Source organism: Ovis canadensis, chromosome 21, assembly GCF_042477335.2.
Source record: "Ovis canadensis isolate MfBH-ARS-UI-01 breed Bighorn chromosome 21, ARS-UI_OviCan_v2, whole genome shotgun sequence".
NCBI classification, from domain to species: domain Eukaryota; kingdom Metazoa; phylum Chordata; class Mammalia; order Artiodactyla; family Bovidae; genus Ovis; species Ovis canadensis.
Genome location: NC_091265.1, coordinates 22,337,713 through 22,351,477, shown reverse-complemented (window position 1 = coordinate 22,351,477; position 13,765 = coordinate 22,337,713). Strand labels below are relative to the sequence as shown.

Here is a 13,765-nt window from a genome sequence, read left to right as displayed (position 1 = left end):
GTGTGTGTGTGGAGGGTAGGGAGGGGAGACGAAATGTGAACTACACACGTATTGAGAAAAATTAAAAAACAGATATGGCTGTGTTTTTGCAAGAAATATTATGAGTGTCGGTGTATGCACACATGGTCTGGAAACGTTGCTGTTCAGTCGCTAGGTTGTGTCCAATTCTTTGTGACCCCATGAACTACAGCATGCCAAGCTTCCTTGACCTTTACTATCTCCCAGAGTTTGCCCAAACTCATGCCCATTGAGTCAGTGATACGATCCAACCATCTTGTTCTCTATTGGCCCCTTCTCCTCCTATCTCCAATCTTTCCCATCATCAGGGTCTTTTCCAATGAGTCAGCTCCTCACATCATGTGGTCAAAGTATGGTAGCTTCAGCATCAGTCCTTCCACTCAATACTCAGGGTTGATTTCCTGTAGGATTGACTGGTTTGATCTCCCTGCAGTTTGAACTGATATAGCGGGATGTCCACTGGGTGGTGGGAATATGCATAATTTTTAATTTCTTCTTTGCTTTTTACCTGTGTTTTGTAAGTTTCTGAATTTCTGCTTATCAAGACTACTTGTTATTTGCAGTATTTTTTAAGTGTCGGACTGAGCGATCTGCTTTCCAAATTTCTGTCCCAGTCTGCCTTGTGCCCTGATCTCTCCTAAAACTGCCCCCCCCAGTTGGGTGTCTGCTGAAAGTGAAAGTCACTCAGTTGTGTCTGACTCTTTGTGATCCCATGGACTACACAGTCCATGGAATTCTCCAAGCAAGAATATTGGAGTGGGTAGCCTGTCCCTTCTCCAGAGGATCTTCCCAATTCAGGAATTGAACCAGGGTCTCCTGCATTGCAGGTGGATTCTTTACCAGCTGAGCTATGAGGGAAGCTCAGGGTGTCTGCTATTCAAGTTAAAGCTTTTTTTCTCTTCTGGGTGTATATCCCTTTGCCCCAGTGGTTCTGTTTACACTGGTACTTAGCCCTGTTATGCTCTTGTTTCATGGCCTTTAAGGCAGAGTTTTTTAAGAGCATCGGCTTGAAGTCAAGCAAACCTGGGTTTGAATCCTGACACTGGCGTGGGCTGATTGTGCGCCCTTGATCACTTAGTCTCTCTGAGCCTCACTGGAATAAGAACAGTACCTACCTCAAAGAGTTTTAATGAGGCTAGAATGAAGTAATATTTTTAAATAGTCTCTTTATAAAATCTCCCCAGTTCCCTCACCTTGCAGGATATACTCTATTCTCTCCATTCGAGAGGCATTTTCATCCATACTTTTTCATATGATTTATTAAGCAGCTAATAGTATAGCTATTTATGGGCTTGAATCACAATAAACTGTGGAAAATTCTGAAAGAGATGGGAATACCAGACCACCTGACCTGCCTTGTGAGAAACCTATATGCAGGTCAGGAAGCAACAGTTAGAACTGGACATGGAACAACAGACTGGTTACAAATAGGGAAAGAAGTCCGTCAAGGCTGTACATTGTCACCCTGCTTATTTAACTTATATGCAGAGTACATCATGAGAAACGCTGGGCTGGAAGAAGCACAAGCTGGAATCAAGATTGCCGGGAGAAATATCAATAACCTCAGATATGCAGACGACACCACCCTTATGGCAAAAAGTGAAGAGGAACTAAAAAGCCTCTTGATGAAAGTGAAAGAGGAGAGTGAAAAAGTTGACTTAAAGCTCAACATTCAGAAAACGAAGATCATGGCATCTGGTCCCATAACTTCATGGGAAATAGCTGGGGAAACAGCGGAAACAGCGTCAGACTTTATTTTGGGGGGCTCCAAAATCACTGGTGATTGCAGCCATGAAATTTAAAGGTGTTTACTCCTTGGAAGCAAAGTTATGACCAACCTAGATAGCATATTCAAAAGCAGAGACAATACTTTGCCAACAAAGGTCTATCTAGTCAAGGCTATGGTTTTTCCAGTGGTCATGTATGGATGTGAGAGTTGGACTGTGCAGAAAGCTGAGCGCCAAAGAATTGATGCTTTTGAACTGTGGTGTTGGAGAAGACTCTTGAGAGTCCCTTGGACTGCAAGGAGATCCAACCAGTCCATTCTAAAGGAGATCAGTCCTGGGTGTTCATTGGAAGGACTGATGCTGAAGCTGAAACTCCAATACTTTGGCCACCTGATGAGAAGAGCTGACTCACTGGAAAAGACCCTGATTCTGGGAGAGATTGTGGGCAGGAGGAGAAGGGGACAACAGAGGATGAGATGGTTGGATGGCATCACCAACTCAAAGGACATGAGTTTGAATAAACTCCAGGAGTTAGTGATGGATGGGGAGGCCTGGCTTGCTGCGATTCATGGAGTCGCAAAGAATTGGACATGACTGAGCGACTGAACTGAACTAGTGGCTCAGATGGGAAAGAATCTGCCTGCAATGTAGGAGACCCAGGTTCAATCCCTGGGTTGGGAAGATCCCCTAGAGAATGGAATGGCTACCTACTCCTGCATTCTTGCCTGGAGAATCCCATGGACAGAGGAGCCTGGTGGGCTACAGTCCAAGGGGTCACAAAGAGTTGGACACAACTGAGTGACTAAACCACAACACTATCACTATTTATATACAAGTTTTGTCTTCAGACAGACTTCCAACCCTTTAAAGAGTAAATTTGTGCCATACACAACACCTGATACAATCCTTACACAAAATGGATATTCCGTAAATTTTGCTGAACGAACGAATAAAGGGAACTGCCTCCACCAGGCGCTTTGGTCAGCTACTCGACTGAGATTTAAACACGTGCCCCCATCCCATTATGGAAAATTATAAAACACATCATGAAAATCCTCTTGTCCAACAGGTCCAGGCAACAGAGAACATCAAAAAGAGAAGTACAGACTAACCAAAGTAGGAGGGAGAATCCTCTTGTGCTCCATGTGGCTTCTCGATATATGAAGAAAAACGGCAACACAGAACTAGGAAGAGTCTTATATGACATAGTTTAATTGAGACTCATGAAGAATAATGCTTTTTAGCAGAACTAGGACTCAGTTCAGCCGCTCAGTTGCGTCCAACTCTTTGCGACCCCATGCACTGCAGTGCACCAGGCCTACCTATCCATCACCAACTCCCAGAGCTTACTCAAACTCATGTCCATTGACTGGGACTAGAGTCCAGCAAAATATCATCTCAAAACTGATATTTAATCACATCCTGAAACTTGGTTCTGCTTTTCTATAATTCTCTAAGCATATAATCTTTAACACACAGACTTTTTTAATTTAAATGGAATTTAATAATTAGTATGAAATCTACAATGCAATATATTTTATTCTTCTCTATATATTATAAATATCTTTTGAGATTAGTTCATTTTGAAGATGGGGATAATGATAAGATTATAATTCACAACAGCTTACTATGTTCTAGGCACTGTGCTTAGCATTTCACATGAAATGTCATTTAACTATCATTAAAAAAAACTGCAAGATAGATCATTTTATGCATATTTTCACTTGACATATCTAGGACTCAGATAGGAAGGTTTGGCTACGATTCTAAGGCAAGTCAATAACAGAGTTGAGATTCACACTTAGAACTATTTCTTTCAAACAGCTGCATCATATTCAATTATATGAATGTACAGAAATTTAATCATTCCCTATTTTTGAATATTTAGATTCCTCATAGATTTTACTACTATCATAAACAGTGTTGCACTTTAATTACTTTTCAGTGTATTTCTGTAGGACAAATGCATGATGTTGCTGGCATAAATCTTTTCATGTTTTACAATCTATGAGCTTAGACTGTAAAGGCGGCAGTAACTTCATTCTCAGTCCTTTCTCCTTAAGCTTATTAATTCTTTGAACCACACAGTGTTCTTTCCATAAGAACCTGCTCTCTCTTGCTTCTATCCAAGTTCATGAGTGAGGCCCTTTCTCCCTAGCTATTGCATCAGGAGGTCCACTCATTCATTTAGCAAGGATCTTATAGGGAAAAAAAGGATAGTAAAATCATATTATTTTATTTTCAGCATATAGAGCCTTTTCCCTTTTAATCCCATTTTAAACAAAACAAAATTACCACTCAGAAGGTCTGATTATTGCCATTTCATATATCAGAACAGAATCCCCAAGAGAACAAATTATTGCTTTAAATTATAACTCTGATGTGGCAGGGTTAGCTATATATTTTAAAATTCATATATATGTGAATATATATTCTATATATATTTTCTTGCTATAGAAATGGGAAGAAATTAATTATCACAGTAATTTTAAAAGCTTTCAAAATATTATAGACCTGTGATCTAAAAATATGCAGTACTTTATAATTCACTCAAAAGTAGTAACTGATAAGAGTTTACATAAATACTATAACTTACATGATATTTTGGTTCTGGGTCCTATTTTCAGAAGCACTGCTGCTACTGCTGCTAAGTCACTTCAGTCATGTCCGACTTTGTGTGACCCCAGAGACAGCAGCCCACTAGGCGCCCCCGTCCCTGGGATTCTCCAGGCAAGAACACTAGAGTGAGTTGCCATTTCCTTCTCCAACGCATGAAAGTGAAAAGTGAAAGTGAAGTCGCGTCCGACTCTTAGCGACCTCATGGACTGCAGCCTACCAGGGTCCTCTGTCCATGGGATTTTCCAGGCAACAGTGCTGGAGTGGGGTGCCATTGCCTTCTCCTCAGAAGCACTAGACTACTTTATTCAATATTCTAGGTTCATACCATAATAAAATCAATCACTACCCCATTATAGAAAATAGACATATATTTAATATGCATAAAAGTACTGTGCCTCAGGGAACCATACGGTATCATATTGTATCCTAAGTGAAGATGGAGAAGAAACTATTGGGGATAGAATTTAGCATAAATGGCAACTTACATAGTAATCAGATTCACAGTCGCATTGTCTTATTCTCAACAATTTTCTCAAATGCTGACCATCTTTCTGGCACAGATGTCTCTTATATAACTTAATCCCCACACAAGCAAATCACACAGCTCAAGACATCAGCACTAAAATGATTCCTTCTGCCTGAGCAACAGCCTTCTCATAGATAGGGGTGTCAATACTGCATATGTCATGGATGCCTCGGATACATTTTCCTGAAAACAAGTGCATCCCATAGATAAGAGACACTCGGGTATAAGGATACCGAGAGCATCGTAGTCTGGGGAAAGCTCCATTGTCGTAACTATCTCAAGCACACATCTGTGACCTTGTAAATAGGAAAGTCCAGCAGCCCCTCCATCTAGCCCAGGACGAAAAAATGTGCCATATTTAAACTGAAATCCCCGTAAAGCAAAAAGGGGCCATAAAATAACATTGTGCAAAAGTGAAGTCTGTAATTTTACGCATTAATTAAAAGGTGCTGGCAGTAGAATAAAGCTCACTAAATCATCTTAAATCATTACACAACTGGTTTAGTAGTCCATGAAGACCTAAAACAGCCTTTTACAGCAAAGCAATAAAAATGATGTGATCGACTGTTAACTAGTCTCAATTTAATTATCAAGCAGGGATTCTAAACTTCTTCCCATTTTGCAGCCTTCAGCTGCTTTCTTGTTATTTACAGCACACCTCGAAAGACTGTAAAGCATTACTGTGCATATTATATTACCTAGCATCAGGTGCTTGAAAATGTGGTTTTGCATTTCTAACTCAATCTCTAGTTACTTATTAATAGCTAATATTTATTGAGTGCCTACTTTGTGCTAAATAATGTATAAATGTAAGTCTCACAATGACCTTGTGGGATAGGTATGATTACTACCTACATTAAATCTGTCTTGAAATTGAGGTTTAGAGGTGAAGAGTCTTGCCAGAGGTCTCACACATATAGTGAATGGCAGAGTCAGGACATAAATTCAATTCTCTCTGGCTCCCAAACCCACACTCAACATAATCAGATGCTACTGCTTCCCATCTGACCAAATGGGATGGTTAGTTAAACCTTACGTGTTGGCTACAAAACATTTTGGAAATTCACCTTTCCACCAAATTCTTATGTAATGTGAATCAGCTACATTCAGAAGCCATACAAACAAACCTAATAAATATAGCTAACTCTGTTTCATAGAATCATTTAGATTGGGGTTTCTTGACCTTACACCTGTTGCCACTGCAGACTAGGTAATTTTGGAGATTTGGGCAGGCTGCCATCCTAGGCATTGCAGGATGTTTAGAGCATCCCTGATCTGCAGATACCAACAGCACACACCTCCTCATCCTTGTGATGAATAAAAATGTCTCTAGACGCTGTCAAATGTTCCTTGCAGGTCAAAGCCATTCCCAATAGAAAACTGCTGATTTACTTGAAACTCATCCTGTCAAGGTCTACATAATCATCAAAAACAGAAGACAAGTAAGAGCCATCGGGATGTGTCGCTCCTGCAAAGCCTTTTCCTGAAATGTTCTAATAATTCTAAGGAGAGCAGTTTGGAATAGACTTGCCTTTCTCCCTGTTTACACTGTAACTTGTTTCTGGCTGAGTTTCTTGTTTTGAAGCTTGGAATGTCAATTTGAGAAATACAGAGTAAACTGTCAAAGATGATATTGGTGGTGGTGGTTTAGTCACTCAGTCATATCTGATTCTTACGACCCCGTGGACTGTAGCCTCCCCCAGGCTCCTCTGTCCGTGGGATTCTCCAGGCAAGAATACAGGAGTGGGTTGCCATTTCCTTCTCCAGGGGATCTTCCTGATCCAGGGATCGATCCCATGTATCCTGCACTGGCAGGTGGATTCTTTACCACTGAGTCACCAGAGAAGCCTATTTGTGTAATTAATTCACCATAATCACTCAATGAGGCTAATAGTGTTACAACCTATTCCTCATTTCAAAATTGAGGAAGAGAGGCAGAGCAATGCTAAGCAACTTGCCCAGGGTCACATAGCTAATAAGCCACAAAGCTGGGATTCAAACTCAAGCAATCTTGTGCAAGGGTCTGTACTCCCAATTGTATCACAAGTCACTGGAAACCACAATGAAATCATTCCATGGTGTTTAGCCACATCACAGATTAAAGTTACCTAATGGCTCAGCAGTACAGAATCTACCTGCCAATGCAGGAGACCCAAGTTCGATCCCTGGGTCAGGAGGATCCCTGGAGAAAGAAATGGCAGTCCACTCCAGTATTCTTGCCTGGAAAATCCCATGGACAGAGGAGCCTGGGGGGCTACAGTCCAAGGGGTCTCAGAGTCGGACACGACTTAGCAACTAAACAACAAAAACAATATAATGGGAAAAGGATAAGTCTGAGTTCCAAACAAATCAGATTTATGTGTATAAGTGTGTGTGTGTGTGGAAAGAGAGTTATGTATGCAGTTATGTGTATAAAATTATATACACAGATAATTTTATTTTTTCCACTTCTCTGCTACATGACAATGGAAGGAAAACAACCCTCAGTTTTAACGACAGAAAAATCACTGCCTTGTATGATTGTTAAATGTTTTAACTAACATATTTAATACTTGGCATGGTGCCTATGCTCAATAAATGATAGTTATAAGAGCAGAGGTAAGTCTGCATCAAGACCTTTGCTTGGTTTCCCTTCCGACTAAAGGTACACACAATTCAAATGAGATTAGAGCTGGTAAAATCTAAATATTTTTCCTTCTGTTTGAGAATTTAAAGGAAATGAAAGTAAGCTTATGACATAATGGTTTTTAGAACTGTTATAGAACTACATTTTAACCAACTGAGAGAAAGAAATATCAAGAAAATATTTTCTTAGTTTCAAATAGTTAAAATGCAAAATCAAAATTTAAATTTTCTCACGTTACACAAGCATGCCATATGCTTAAAATATGTCTTCTGGTGCTCCTGTATTCTTATATTCTCCAAACTCTACTCAATGAAAATAACTAAATGATACTTTGGGACTAGAGTTAACATTTCTGTGAATATTAAAAGTGACCCATATTTCTCAATTGTAAGAAGGTTTCTGCTTTGTATTACCAACCTACCAATCTACCCAAACTCCAAACTGATCACTTTCAGCGTATATCATCATATATCAAAAAACAGCCTTCGCTGTTTTATGAAGTTAGTTTAAACTATCTACTAAAATAACACAGCAAAAAGTATAAGGAGGAATAAGTGCATCTCTTCATCTCATAAGGACAGAAATCCTGGGGAAAAAATGGTACACAAATAAGCGCAACATTTTTCACAGTTAACTGTATCTCACATTTTTCTACTTTCATTGGCATTTAATTTGGTTTTTCTCTATAAAATGCTCTGAAAATCCCATAAGAAACAATATTAGACAACTCATAAAACCTTCAACATGTTTTGAAGAAATGTAAAAAAATTAGAATTAGTAAAATCCTTTAGTCATGAAAGGAAACATGTTTAATGAGATAAATCATTGAATAGGTAATATAACAATGTCAACAAGCAGAGAAAAATCTGAAAATATTATGTAGTTACTTCAATATTCTCAAAGTTTGCATATTTTGTACTGGTTGGACATATCAAAAAATCCGCCTTTGAGTGAATTTTTCAGTTTTCAACTTGACATTTGCCATTATGTCCATAAAAAATGTGTACCGTGATGTGATGGCAAAGGCTCGTCTACCTATGACAGGAAAGTGAAGAACTGGGCAAGTACTTGAATATTCAAATACCATCCCTCTCCTCCAAACAATCTCAATATGCCCTTTAATACATGAACATTAAAGAGTTCGGTTTCTTTTTGAGTGTAACCTACAGCCAAAACATTACCTTGGGATAGCAACAGTCTCGGGAGTGCAATGAAACTACCTAAATAATATATTTGGAGTTTACATGATCAGAGACAGCTTTTCTCTTAAAGAAGCAGTCAAGCAGTTATGTAAGAAATACTACATTCTATTCACATTCTTCAAAAACAAACCAAAAAACCCCCAAACCTTGTAGGATCTGTCCGGAGTGCTGAAAAGGCTTCCGCTGGAGAAGGCTAGAGTCTGGGAGACCAAGTAACCTGATGAGCTCACCAAGCAGGATTTTCAAGTCCCAACCAAAGGTCCTTTTAAACAGAAACTGACGTCCATAAAGGACAAAAACAGTCACAACTAATTTTTAAATGGACATAAGAGAGAAGTTGAAGGAGACGCCCTGTGCTCCATGAGAGGAGTGAGGCACACGGAGCACCCCTAACAAGAGGCGGCATGCCTGAACACTCGCAACTCAGAGGACTGTCTAGAATGTTGCATGGCCAAGAGGATTCTGCAGAAAACCTAAGCTGAGCTCCCCGCGGGGGCAGGGTGGGGGGCCGCATAGAGCCCACGACAACGATTTCTCGGCTGCCTCAAAAGGCCAGCAGACGAGCTCTAGCTCAGCCTCACGGGACTCACAACAATGGAACATGCAGGGAATCAAGACGGTGGCAGGAAGCCACTGCCTTCCGACTGGCCTCTGTCAGTTACTCGGCGGAGAGTAAACTGTGGGAGAGTCTATCTGCCTGCTCACTCGAGAGCTTTCGATTCAGCTTAGGCAGCACCGAGATGGTGCCTGAGTGAACACAAGCACTTGTTACCCGCCCCTCAATTTCCCTTCCCCGCAGCACCTGCTCCGGAGGGAGACCTAGCACCAGCACCTGAGCCCTCCAGGTGGGCTCCCCCCTTCCCTCTGTGAGGTCCCAGGTGCAGGCGAGGCTCTGGTCACCTGGCTAGCTCGTCGGCCTGCCCGGGGTTCTTTCCCAAGTGTCTGTAGCCTGGGCAATGCCGCTTAGGGTAACTAGCGGGCTTTGTGTCCGAAGGGCAAGCTACATCCAGGGGAGAGCAAAGAGCCGGAGGGCCGGGACCGGGAGCGGAGAGAGTGCTTTCAGCACCACCCGCTGTCCTCCGTGCTCCCGCAGCAGGAGCCGCGGTCACCGCCGCCAAGCGATGCACTGGGAAGCGGTTCTCCCCCCTTTCCCCCTCTGCCTTCGCATCTCTGAATTCTGAGCCCTCGGGTGGGTCGGCGGAGCCCAGTTCGAATTCTGAACGTCCGCCCCTGGCCTTGGGGCGCGGGACCTCGCCCCCGAAGGCATGCAGAATTCCTCGCCAGCCCCGGCCATTCCCTCCTTTCCCCCGTTGCTCTCGCCCTGTCTCGCCAACAGGTTTAACCGAAGCCACCCGCGAATAGAGCGGGCTTCGACCTCGAGGTTCTAGCCACCCCCTGCGCTCCACCCGCGACCCCCTCCCCCAAACCCAACAGGGAGCGCCCCGCAAGCTTACAGCTCCTGCGTCCTCGGCGGGCCCGGGGACCCTCTAGGCACGCAGACACTTGGCAACTTACCCCCTGTTGGCGGCGCAGCAGGCAGGGAGTCGCGGTCTAGCCAGCCCCCCAGAAAGTTGGGCCGCGCAGATCAGCGGGGCATAGTCGGCCTCTCCGGTCCCGGGCTCCCCCCGCCCCAAGATGATCTTAAGCTCATCTCCTGCGCTCAGTGCGCGCAGAACAGCAGAGCTGAGGGCGGTGTGTGCAGCAATTCTCCCTGCTACTGAGAAAGGGGGGAAGGGGGGAAAAGCGCGGAGGAGGGAGGGGTGGTAGTTTGTATTTATAGAGAAGAGAGTTCTCAGCGCAACTTTTTGGTGCCACCAAGTGGCACAGTGAGTTCCTTTAGGAACACAGACTTCGGATCGAATCTGGATGGGTAAACCAGCTCCACAGCCAGATGCTCCCAGGGTCGGGGGATTGGGGCACACCCTAGGACTTGAGTCTCCCCATGTGCACTTTCTCATCTCAATGCCTGTGATTTAGATCCTTACATTCTAAGGATGAGCTGGTGTTGAGGGGAAACAGGCACCTGTGCCCTCTGCACACAAGTGGCAGAGGTGTCAAGGACACTAGGCAGGTGCCAGTAGCCTCCTAGGAGTCTAGGAACCCTTCTCTCTGCTAACCCTTCTGCCCAGATTACAGTTTTCTCAAACACCACTCTCAAACCGTCCCGCCATCACCTGAGTGCCCAACCTTCAAAGTAGGTTGCCACTCATTTCCCTCGCACTAGAATCAATTCCAGAGTATTCCCCAACCCTCATTCAAAGAGCATCACAGCTTGCTACCCAACTTTCTTCTTTAACTGCTACCTTTAAAAAAGCATGGAACTTTAGACTCTGTGGATCTGAACCTCCCCAAATCACATTCAGAACTCCAGATTCTCTTGGCTATAGCGATGTGTCTGATTGTCCTTCTCAGCCATTTCTACAGACGTCTCTGTATGCATTACACCGACAGCATAGCCAAGAGCTTGCAAACGTCTTTGATACTTTACCCTGAAGCTCCCTTGATCCAGATTTTCTGGGTGCTCTTCCTTGTGTGCCGATCCTCAAACCCATTTGATCCTAGGCAGACACTGCTGCAGCATGGGACCTTAGTGACCCAATACACAGAAGAGCCTCTATGTTTCTACATGTTCAAGGTCACACATTTTCCTAGACACCAGCCCAGAGACTACCAACCCAGGGTGATACCAAAGAAATGCAGTGATGGCAAACCTGACTGCCAGCTCCTGCTCCTTTCTGGCACTGTACACAGCCCATTCAGTCATGTTTAGCTCCCTTCTCTTTCCTCTCTCTCCATCACCCTCTTTCTGACCCCATCCTTTGCAAAGTCCCATAAAGGAACCTGGAGTAAGGATGTTTCTAACCCCAGAGGGAGTACATAAACTTGAGCTTAAAGGTCCAGAGTTGCAGGTGTACCCCCTTAAAATGGCCCCTGTTCTAGAAAATTGCTCGTTCTCGGAAATGTAGTCATGAAAGTGTCATTTTAGAAATGGAACACTGGCAGTTACACCCAGCGAGATTTCTCTTTTGCTCTTCTTCAGGGTGAAGCACCAGCAAACGCTCTTATGAGCTCCCCCAGCAACACCTAATGGCTTCAAAAATAGAGACTCCCCTCCTTTGCCAAATGTGCCCCTCTGTGCACATGTATTGGTATGCGTGAAGAGACAGAAAGAGAGATGTCCAAACCCTCCCTTTGGCTCAGACCTCTTTTTTTTTTTTTCTCCTCTTTTTTTTTAGTTCATTTTCTATGGAAACAAGCCCACTTAAATCCCTCACTTATGCAAATACGAGCAAAGCGATCTTCATAAAGCTCTCATTGGAGAGACGCCGCGGTAGCCTGGGCTCCGGACTCGAGATTCCTGTCTGATTCACCCAGCACACGTCCTTGGAGGGTGACTTTTCCAAACTTGCAGGACCTCGCAGCGTCCCTGGCTCCCCCGGCTCTCCGCCTGCCCACCGCCCGCCCTCTCGGGTGCATCGCCCCGGCTCCCGCCCCGTGCCGGGCGGCCCTCCATCCCTGCACTGGGGGAGGGGCCCCGGGTGGCTCCCACCGCCACCGCCACCGCGATCCCCTAGCCCAAAGAAGGAGAAATGCGCTGCGCTTACCGGGTGCGCGCCCGGAGCCCGGCGTCCCCCGGCCAGCCGCTCCTGGCCGGCAACCCGCGCTCGCCGAGCGGCCTAGGCTGCGGCTGGGGCGCTAGCGGCGGCGGTGCGGGCGGCGGCGGCGGCAGGCGGCGCAGCGGCCTGGGCGCTCGCGCTCTCGGGCCCGCGCCGGGAGCACGTGCCGCGCTCGGGCAGAGGCGGCTGGAAGCGCAGCGCCCGCCTGCCCTGCTCCTGCGGCGCGCGGCGGGGCCGGGGGAGCGAGCGGGCGCGCACAGGCCGGGCCACCGGGGTCTTGGAGCCTCGTAGGCTTGGGGTTCGATCCAGGGTCGCCTCCGGCTCCCTCTGCGGCGCCTCGGCTTCCCTCCGGTAGCCGCGGGAGGAACAGAGCGGTGCGGGGAGGCGTGGGTGGCTCGTCACTCAGAGAGAGGCTGGGGGAGCAGGTAGATCATAAGCTTCTCCCTGACGATGGCACTTAAACCTCCGACTGGGGTTGGGAGAAGCGGTGTCACGGCGGGAGGGTGCAGAGGACCGGGAATTCGGGGAACTCCAAGAGGATTCAGAGGTGTGAATGATTAAAGAATGGGCTCCTTAATAGCATTACTTAATAATGCCATTTTGCATTCGCCTGCACTTCTTGCAAAGGATTGTTTCTACGTCCATTAAAATTTCTTTCTCTGTAGCAGTTAAGTATCTTTTACTTCCTTAAATGACTAGACTGTCTTTTCCTCCACTACCCCTGTAACTGACCAATACTGTAAAAAAAAAAAAAAAAAAAAAATGTTGAGGTCATCTTTAAATTCCCAAATCAGACTTCATTTCTGCCTCTGTAAAAAAAAAGAAAAAGAAATTAGGGTAAATTAATTGTGCGACTTAAAGAAGACATTACAGCAGTATGATTATTGTGCCCCCTTATGTTTCCCTAGCCATGTGCTTGCAGCAGTTGGGTGAAAGGTTAAAAGATGAGGACCCTGAAGTCAGGCAGTTGGTTATAAGGTAAACACTACTAATGTAGGTTTCGCACAAGACTCTTGAAAGCAAGGCAAGTTGTTCATTGATAGCTTTCCTTCCTGATTCTACAAGAGAAAAAGATATGTATCTCACACCCTGTGGGTCTTTACAATGGCATCTTTCTTCTCCCCATTTTTCCTGTGTACTGATGGTGGCATTCTTTGTTTTTGAGATTCTTTGATTGCAATCTGCAAAGCAAGCTTTAGTACTTTGTAGAGAGGCCAGCAAAGCTCTGGTGGACCTTCCTGAATAAGAAAGATAAGGTGGAATAGATGAGAGAATACAAAAACAGTGAGGAAAATAAAGGGAAACTAATGACTAGATGATTCCGGAAATGTGACTAAGTCTGATGAAGAAAATGATTTGCAAGCCCAGTTGACTGAGGCATTGGTGATGAAGACATGGTCATAGATTTGACCCTTGTGTGAGGCACTTAG

General features: G+C 44.7%; 1 protein-coding gene across 1 annotated transcript in view; it reads right to left on the bottom strand.

Annotated features, from left to right (window-relative positions):
• Positions 1–13,765, bottom strand: part of GRM5 (glutamate metabotropic receptor 5) — a 786,169-nt gene that overhangs the window by 635,453 nt on the left and 136,951 nt on the right. The window contains exon 7 of the mRNA XM_069564782.1: positions 12,324–13,144. The gene's annotated coding sequence lies outside the window, so the exon portion shown is untranslated. The remainder of the gene's footprint in view (positions 1–12,323; positions 13,145–13,765) is intronic.